The sequence below is a fragment of the Haemaphysalis longicornis genome, unplaced genomic scaffold, assembly GCF_048455015.1.
Source record: "Haemaphysalis longicornis isolate Haplotype H1 unplaced genomic scaffold, Haemaphysalis longicornis Haplotype H1 scaffold_1, whole genome shotgun sequence".
In the NCBI taxonomy this organism is placed as follows: Eukaryota; Metazoa; Arthropoda; class Arachnida; order Ixodida; family Ixodidae; genus Haemaphysalis; species Haemaphysalis longicornis.
This window is the reverse complement of record NW_027526203.1, coordinates 162482888-162491134: the sequence shown is the minus strand read 5'-3', so window position 1 is coordinate 162491134 and position 8247 is coordinate 162482888.

Below are 8247 nucleotides of genomic sequence, written 5' to 3'. Positions count from 1 at the left end.
TCTCGTTACATGATAAATTAAGCATCAAGCACTGTTTATCGCTAGCCTGCAGCATTTTTTTACCAGCGAATCGCCGGGAAGCTCATCGACCTTGTGCAATACGCGTTCGGCTGCATACACATACGCGTTCGATACATACGCATTGAACGCGAGTCTTATGTATGGAACGCATGCGCGTTGAGTGCATAGATCGGGCCCGCCAGCAGCGGTCTGCATAAAAGCTCGCACGGTGCAAAACTGCCCTTCGCATTCGCTATTCGGACAACCTTCACGACCACGTAAAGACAGCTGTGCCTCTATCGGGCCGAAGGGATAATATATGGTGTTCATTTTTGGCTACTGTTGGCTACACGAACAAATAAACGTGAAACTGCATGGTGCTTGCACTGCGTACGATTGCAGAGCTAGGTCGTAGGCAGAGGCCAACCTTGTAAGATGCCGCCCATGTTGCGCATGGTGCGTCGCCGCTCGGGGGGCGCTCTTTGGGAGGAAAGAAAAAATGAAAAAGAGGCTGAAAAAAACATCCACGCGATTATGTTCCGACACTGCGATTTTCAACTCTAGCTGCGACGCTAAGAGTCGGCAATGCTTACTAGAGGACGTCCATTTGCAATCACCGGAAATGTGAAATTACGGTATGTCGCGCAATCTGCATGGGCCGTTGGCGGATAAAACGACGGTTCGAGCTGAAGAACAACAAGCCAGGGAGGCCAAACTTTCAAAACATGACATTTTGATACTGTAGTCACGGCTTTGCAGACCTGCCGCTTGCTTCCGTCTCAACTTCGCGTCCCTGCTTTTAATTTTCGATTTGCACGCAATTCGTCACTACCTTGAAAGGTCCCTACCTCGCTTGCCGTTTATATTCGCCATCTTTACGGCGGTTTTTCTGTCAAACCTGCTTCAAGGATGCCTATCTTTTCTTCGGGGACAGTTCATGGCAACACACCTGCGCTGGAATTAACTGACTTCAGGGTTTGGAAGTGGCGCGCCTTTCACTGACCGAGCGCACATCGAGCCGAGCCCGTATAGGATTGACCCAGCTCCTTCGGCATCACTGCGATATCACTGCGATATGGCGGAAATGTGATTGTCTGGGGAGCGATCGCGAAAATTCTGCGCTCTAGTAACTGCCGGAGGGTGCGCCTCAGATTGATTTGTCCCTCAGAATATTGTGCTTCGGACTCATCTTTTCTGACGTCGTTGCGACAGCACTGAAATTTGCATGGCAATGCGGAAATGGAAAAAAAAAATATTCTCAAGCCGTTTTATTGTGCCTTTTATCCACCGTTTGAAAAATACCCGCTTTAAAACGGGATTTGAACGACTCACTGACTAGAAGGCTCCGACTTCGCCCCTAGGATATAAGAACGCTATGGGGAGACCTCTAGGTAGCGATTGGCCACCCGGGCCACCGCACGCCTCTTATGCCCCGAAAGACGCCTGCAGTGACGCCGATGCCGGAAAACAAAATGCGCCACAACCACGCGGCAGAAATCAGCTTCCTCTACGCCGCTGCTTCGCTGTTTTCGCTGATGCCGTAGTGTGTCCATTTTCAAGACTGCGCTCGTAAGCCGTTCAACGCCGAATGAAATTTGGCGTGGGCGAGCATGCATGTAGCATGGTTTCGTTCGGTCGAATGTGCTCGTACGAAGCATAGGAGGGCGCATGGCATTATGCCGCCTTTGCGAAATCGATAACCTTTTATCGACGATACAATGCAACTTGCGAAGGCAAAAGTCGCGAGTAGTAGTTGCGCCGTCGTTTGCTATCTTATTTTTTACACTTGAAGTATAAATACGTCCACACTATAATATTTCCTTTCTGTTTTTCTTTATCGGTTTTGCCGTCAATGTATGCTCTCTCGTAACGCATAACTATTCCACTCGAACCGCCCATCTGCCACACCACAAGTTGGCGTCGTTTCGGCTCCGGCAGAATGCCAACGTGTGCTTGCATTTTACTGTGTTGATCCTGGGAGTGTAGTGGTTCCTTGTTTTGCAACAAAATCTTTTAAATTGTGACAAAAATTATGAATAAAACACGTATACATGCTCCCTGTTTACTCTCTTTACTGAACATCGAATTGAGATCGCCTGCGACAACCTACCAGCTAGAACCCTACTCGCAAAGTTTGTCCGCATCCCATCACATGAACGTAAAACGCCAATTGTGCGATCGACCTCCCACGAAGCGTCGACAGGTGCACGTCGTGAGGAACTGAAAAATCGGGAACATACAAAGAGGAGGAAAAAAATATAACATGTGGGGGGAAGGGGGGGGTGAGCGTAACTCGAGCAATGACAAAAAACTTCAAGTGGTTCATTAATTTGAAGAGAGAGCAGGTTCTGCTAAATAATCTCAACGGCAAAATTTTTAAATCGCTTACAGAGGCAAACATGGACGCGTATAGGAGAGATTGAAGTTTTCAGGCCCCGTGAACGAAATAGAACACCTGACGTATTCCGGTGGACGTGGAAGGATTTCAATCACAGAATGAAAAGTATCTCTAATTAGTCATGGACACTGTTCTAAGGCGATATTTGAATCATAAGCCTGCAGTAGCTTTGCTTCATAAACAATAATAATTACTTGACTTAACATAATGACTACAATACCGTATTTACTCGCATAATGATCGCACTCGGGTAATGGTCGCACCCCCGAAAGTTCGTCGTCCGAATACGACTTTTTTTTAATTTACCGCGCAATGATCCACCTTGAACTCACCGCGGCCATATGTCGTATGTGCGCCAAATATAGCTGATGATGATCATGCTTACCTCTGTTTTCTTCCCTTTCAAAGCGGACATGGCTACGTTATTGCCGCAGACTTGTCGATATCAGCAATATCGGCAAGCATGAGTTAATTATTGGTGCGGAAGAAACTCTCACTAAATGCCCATAATGTACTCACAAAACATAAAAAAAAACGCGCTCGGCTTTCTGCGTGGGCAGCCGTGTCTTGTTTTGATGTCCAGCACTGTGACAGCAGCAGCCGCTATTGGTTGACCTTTTCTCACCTCGCAGCAACGCAGCAAACTCCTCCCGGCGCGTTCCGTAATTCATGAAAACGCGTTTTGCGACACTTCGCAACGTTGCCGGTGGTCCATGGAGTTTGTATTATGTTTTTATTTGTTATGCTTGTTATGTTCATCAGACCTATCGTAACAATTCTCAGCTGTACCTTGCTTGCGTTTTCTGCGCTGAAAAGTTTCTGGCGAAAAATTTCCTCGCGTTATGAACGCACCCCTAAATTTGATTCATATTTTTGGAAAAAAAGTGCGATCATTACGTGAGTAAATACGGTATGAACTGCAGATTCACGGGCATTATTCTTGGACGCACATTTTAAAAATATTCGTCTATTTCCCTGGGGACGATAGGTTCAACACGGAATTGAATGCTTGTCATGATGACAAGCAAGAGGGGGACAAAAGGGTCTTAATTCAAATAGTTTCTCTGGCCTTAATAATCACCCAGTGCACTGCATGAAGCATCAAATGAATGTTTTCAAAACCATTCAACACTAGCCATTCAGAGTACCACTATCCACGCTAAGGAGTCGCCGTAGGTCGTCTTCAACTCGGCCCTCCAGAATGACCAATGAAAGACACCGAGCGTGCAAATTCGGCTAATGACGAGGTAACGCGCAAAGGGAGGCCTAAAAATTCATGTGCGGAGGGCCAGCGCGCGGGGACAAACGTGTGCATGACGCTTTGCAGGGCTCAATATCCCAACGCAGAGGCCCTTTTTCACTCAGATAGAATGCTGGGCCTTGTCATTCGCCAAATTCGCGCACTAAGCCACTTGTATTGGTCATTCTAGAGGATTGTGGTGAAGAAGACATACAGGGACTTCGTAGAGTGCATCTTGAATACCAAACGGAAAGTTACTGTCATGGACAAATCCGCACAGGGTGACTGGCACTGGCTATTAGATCTGTTGGTTGTACATAAATTCTTCAGCTCACCGGCTTTGGCACTGGGGAAGGAATAAAATCACACTTAAGAACGACCGTATATTTATGCCTCAATCCTTCATTAGACACCCTGTCATCAAAAACAGCGAATCTATCTCCCAGTAAGAGGTCGTAATTATCGCATATTGACCTACATATACAAAAGGGGGCCGTTTTCAGTTTTTGAGTATGACAGCTTGTTCGTACAAGTATACGGAGCCTGGAAGGGACCTTTCATTTGTACAGGACCTCTCGTTGAAGTTGTACCTGTGGTGCGTAGTTGATTTTCATTTATTTATTTATTTATTTATTTATTTATTTATTTATTTATTTTAAACATGTCGGCACTGCGAAGCATGAAAGTAGTGCCTACATAAGTCATGAAATACGCTTTATTTTCATGTAGCTTTAGCCTTTCACCGTGGAAGGACGAAAGCTCGGTTAAGGTCCCCAACCTTCAGGAAATATAGTCCATCCTGCGATGCTTGTCAGCAAGCTTTGTTACTCACCATAAGTGCCACGCCATGTGAGGAGTTATGTACAGGTACATAAGTTGGTCATGTGTCAAAGACCAAGAAATGTTACACACATTTTGTTTCGTGTATTCGTCATCGCCTCGACGCGATCTGCGAGAAACCAACCAGGCAATCTAGCCACAATAAAACTTCCCGACTACTCCTGAGCTTTACGAGGTAGCAACCTAGCGTCACCTACCGCACACTTCATGCGGTTTTCGATACGTCGACTTTACCGTGTCACCAGCCGTCAACAAGAACTTCCCAGCAGAAAAAAAATGGCTGCGTATTAGCTCAGCTAACTCAGGATATACAAAGCTTGGCTCAGCCTGGTTAAGCCTCGGTTTCACTTTTATAGACCTTTGATTTTTCTGTAATTATTAGACTATTCGTCCAAATCCTGCGGTTGTGGTTCAGCTTCCGGCGTTTTCCTAGCCGAGTGGCTCGCCGGGCGATATCTGCGGTGTGGTCAGACGCCGCTTACCGCCGACGGCGAAAGGCTTCCAGCTACAGGGCAAAGCTCGGAGAAGACGGCCCGGTCTCGCTCTCATTCATGGCCAAGCTCAAGCTCGCATGCACGCAGCGAGTCACGTGGCCAGTCTCGAACCAGCTGCGTAGAGCGCCAAGCCAGCAGCGGCGCGAACCCAATGGCACTGCAGACGCTAGGACGCGAAGATTACACCCCAAACAAATATCCCTGTGATGATGAAGACATTGTGTCGACAGAAGGTGACATAATCACGACAGACTACCATTAGGCACAGAGTATTTCGCATTCCCGCAACTCGATAAGCAGTCTTAAGCGTCTTTATGTATTTTTTAAACCCAGAAGTGCCTAAAGCAGATGTTGAAACACTTTACTTATCGAGGAAGAATCCCCGCGTGGGCAACATGTTGGAGGAATGTAGGTAACAAAGGGAGAAAAGGGAAGGTCTCCACTAATCGGTGCTCCACGAAACGTTCATATCTGGGTGTTTGCTTGGCCGATCGTATACGGGTGATCGTACGGGCCGATACGGGCGATCGTATACCCGGCCAGGTGACATCGGTGATCTTTGTAATTGTTCCTACGTCACAATGTACACCCTTCGTAAAAATTTTGTAGGCCAATCCTAAGCCTTCTGGACACACAGAATTTAACGAATAAACTGTACCTTTAGGCGAAAAATTATTTTACGACAGTAATTTCACGACAGTAAAGGCGGCAAAATTATTTTATGACAGTACGAAAGAAAGGTGGTTTATCTAGCTTTCCGGCATAAAACGTTTCCTCCTTGCTCTGGATGTATGCAGGTACATTGATTTTTTTGCGGCCTGCAGGCTTTCGGCATGGCCTAGAAAGTTTTGACAAGGACTGTACATTATTTTGTTTTTCTAACAGCCCGGCTACTTTCTTCACCGGGTGCACTAAACACAGAAGGAGCAATATACTTACAATAAATCGGACATGACTGGCCCTGGCTGAGGCAGGCGGCGTTTTAAAATATTAAATAATATTTGATGAAGCACCCGCATAAAATCACTTATGGATCGGGCCCGCTGGCTGGTTGAGCTGACATATGGGGCGCGCTGTCAAGACCTCAGCGTATTTCCCTTTCAAAATAATGCCATATTGTTTATAAAGCGAAATCTTGGGGCGTCCAGTCAAACAACTGATGCATTTACCCATAGACCGGTGGGTCGACCGAAAAGCTCGGATAAGATCTCTGGACACACGGCGCGTGCGTGAAAGCGGGCTTCTATTCTGTCAAAAAGGTCACTTGAAAATCGCGAAAAGGAACGGTTCTATAGATAAGACAGCCCACGCATCGATCATGAACAAGGAGTACAATAGCATACCTTCATCGCATAAACCGCGTATAGGTATGTATTTAGATCGTTCGTATGCGCTTACTTAGTGCGCGAGAAATCGTCGCAGGGGTTCGTTCTTTGTTCGCGATTTGCTTCTTTGAAGTTGACGATCGCTTGGACGCACTTTCACAAAGGCTTTGACGCACTTTTAGCGAAGGTAAATTTCGACGCACTTTTGACGCACTTTTGATGTCACAAAGCTTTCGCGCTTCTTTTCAACTTTTTTAGGAAGGGATGGTAAAGTTTTTTGTACAAGTTCGTTTTCCTTTTTCTTCTTCTGTCAAAGGAGTGAGGCTCACTAGGTAGCAACTGAAACATGATTTCAGAGAAAAGTAAAAACGAGAGCGTAAAATATTAACTCATTTATATGGGCGTCTAAAAGCGATGCTCCGCGCATGCTCAGATACGTCCACACAACACGCACAGTATACACGTTCGAACGCACCCCTTCCACAAAAGTTGCTCACTCAACTCCTGCACTTCTTCGCGCACCATCGCCTGACCACGCGCACATACGAGCGGCGGACATGCTGTGCAAAAGGAGCATACATGGGATACAGAAATTAAAAAAAATGGGCCCATCTCCCCGCGAGGGGGACTCGAGTAAATGCGTCGCATAGGGGGTGGGTGTATTGCGTTAACGTTTAGTGTTTGGGGGGGTTGTGGTAGTGAATGCGTTGTATCAGCAGCTTCTTGACTTAGTTTGAATGAGTCAAGGATATAAGACGTGTTCGTAGCCTTTCATTCTGTGTCGGCTTTGTGGCGCAGTGGGAAGAGCACCATGTACCTTGCGTTCCGCCCGCAGGGTCGTGGGATCGAAACCAGGCGCCGATAACTATTATTTTCTTTTATAGTGTAGGGGGAGGGGTGCGGACCTGCGCCTCTCCGGCTGGCTGCGGACAACGCCGAGGGACGACGGGTGACAGTGCGGGTTAAAGAAATGCTCTGCATTTAAAACGGCAGCTATCAGCAGAGGCGGATCTCAACCCAAGTACACAGGAAAGAAAAGGAGGTTTCAGCCATGGTTCAGCCGTGCTTTGGCGTCCGAGTCTTTATCGAAGATTTTGTGGCGCAGTAAGGTAAACAACCAGAAGCGAAACTGTCACAGGCGGGTTACCCCGTTCCAGCAACCGCGTTACCCGCGGTGACTTCGCGGCTCGGCCAGTGCCTCACAAAATAGGAAGAAAGGAATAAATTCTCTTTTCACGGAAGATCAACTACCAAGAAGAAAAAAGAACCACTCGCTGATAGTCTCGAGCCCCAATTCCACAACTGGGCTTGACATTATTGATTCAACCACGTGTTCTGCATGCACGGTTTTTATTGCCTAACAATTTTTTCCCGTGGTTTGTCGGCCAGGGAAAGGAAGCAGGGATTTCCATTTCCTGATGAGATTTCAAGGACAAAGCTTGTTTCTCCGAACACGCTGAACACAGAAATTGAAACAAAGGGACTCGCACTGTTAAACCTTCTATTCTCCGCGCCCCATTTAATATATCGAGGGGACATACAGACTAGCCGCGATTCCCAAGTTTTTAGTGGGGCATCGTTGTGCGACCAGTAGTAAAAACGTATTGACTTAAGTTAAGGTCGAGTGAAAAGAAACGGAAAAAAAAAAACAGAAGAAATAGTGCTGGTTCGTTCGCTTTCAGCTTCGCCCGAAACTGCGAGATAGAAATAAGGGACAACACTGTTGCACTGAAATTGACAATGCTTGTCGTGGATAACCCAATAACACTGTAGCTGCCCGAACAAGATTGGCCACTCGTGCAGTAGAAAAAATCTGTTTTTTGTTTTCTTACAGAGGAATTGAAGGCGAAAAGGGGGGCGGGGGCCACCGTATCTGAAGGGGGTTAGTTTTAAAGCTGGAAGCAATACTAGAGCCCTTGAGCTAGATAACTAGATGCCCGTCCATACGCG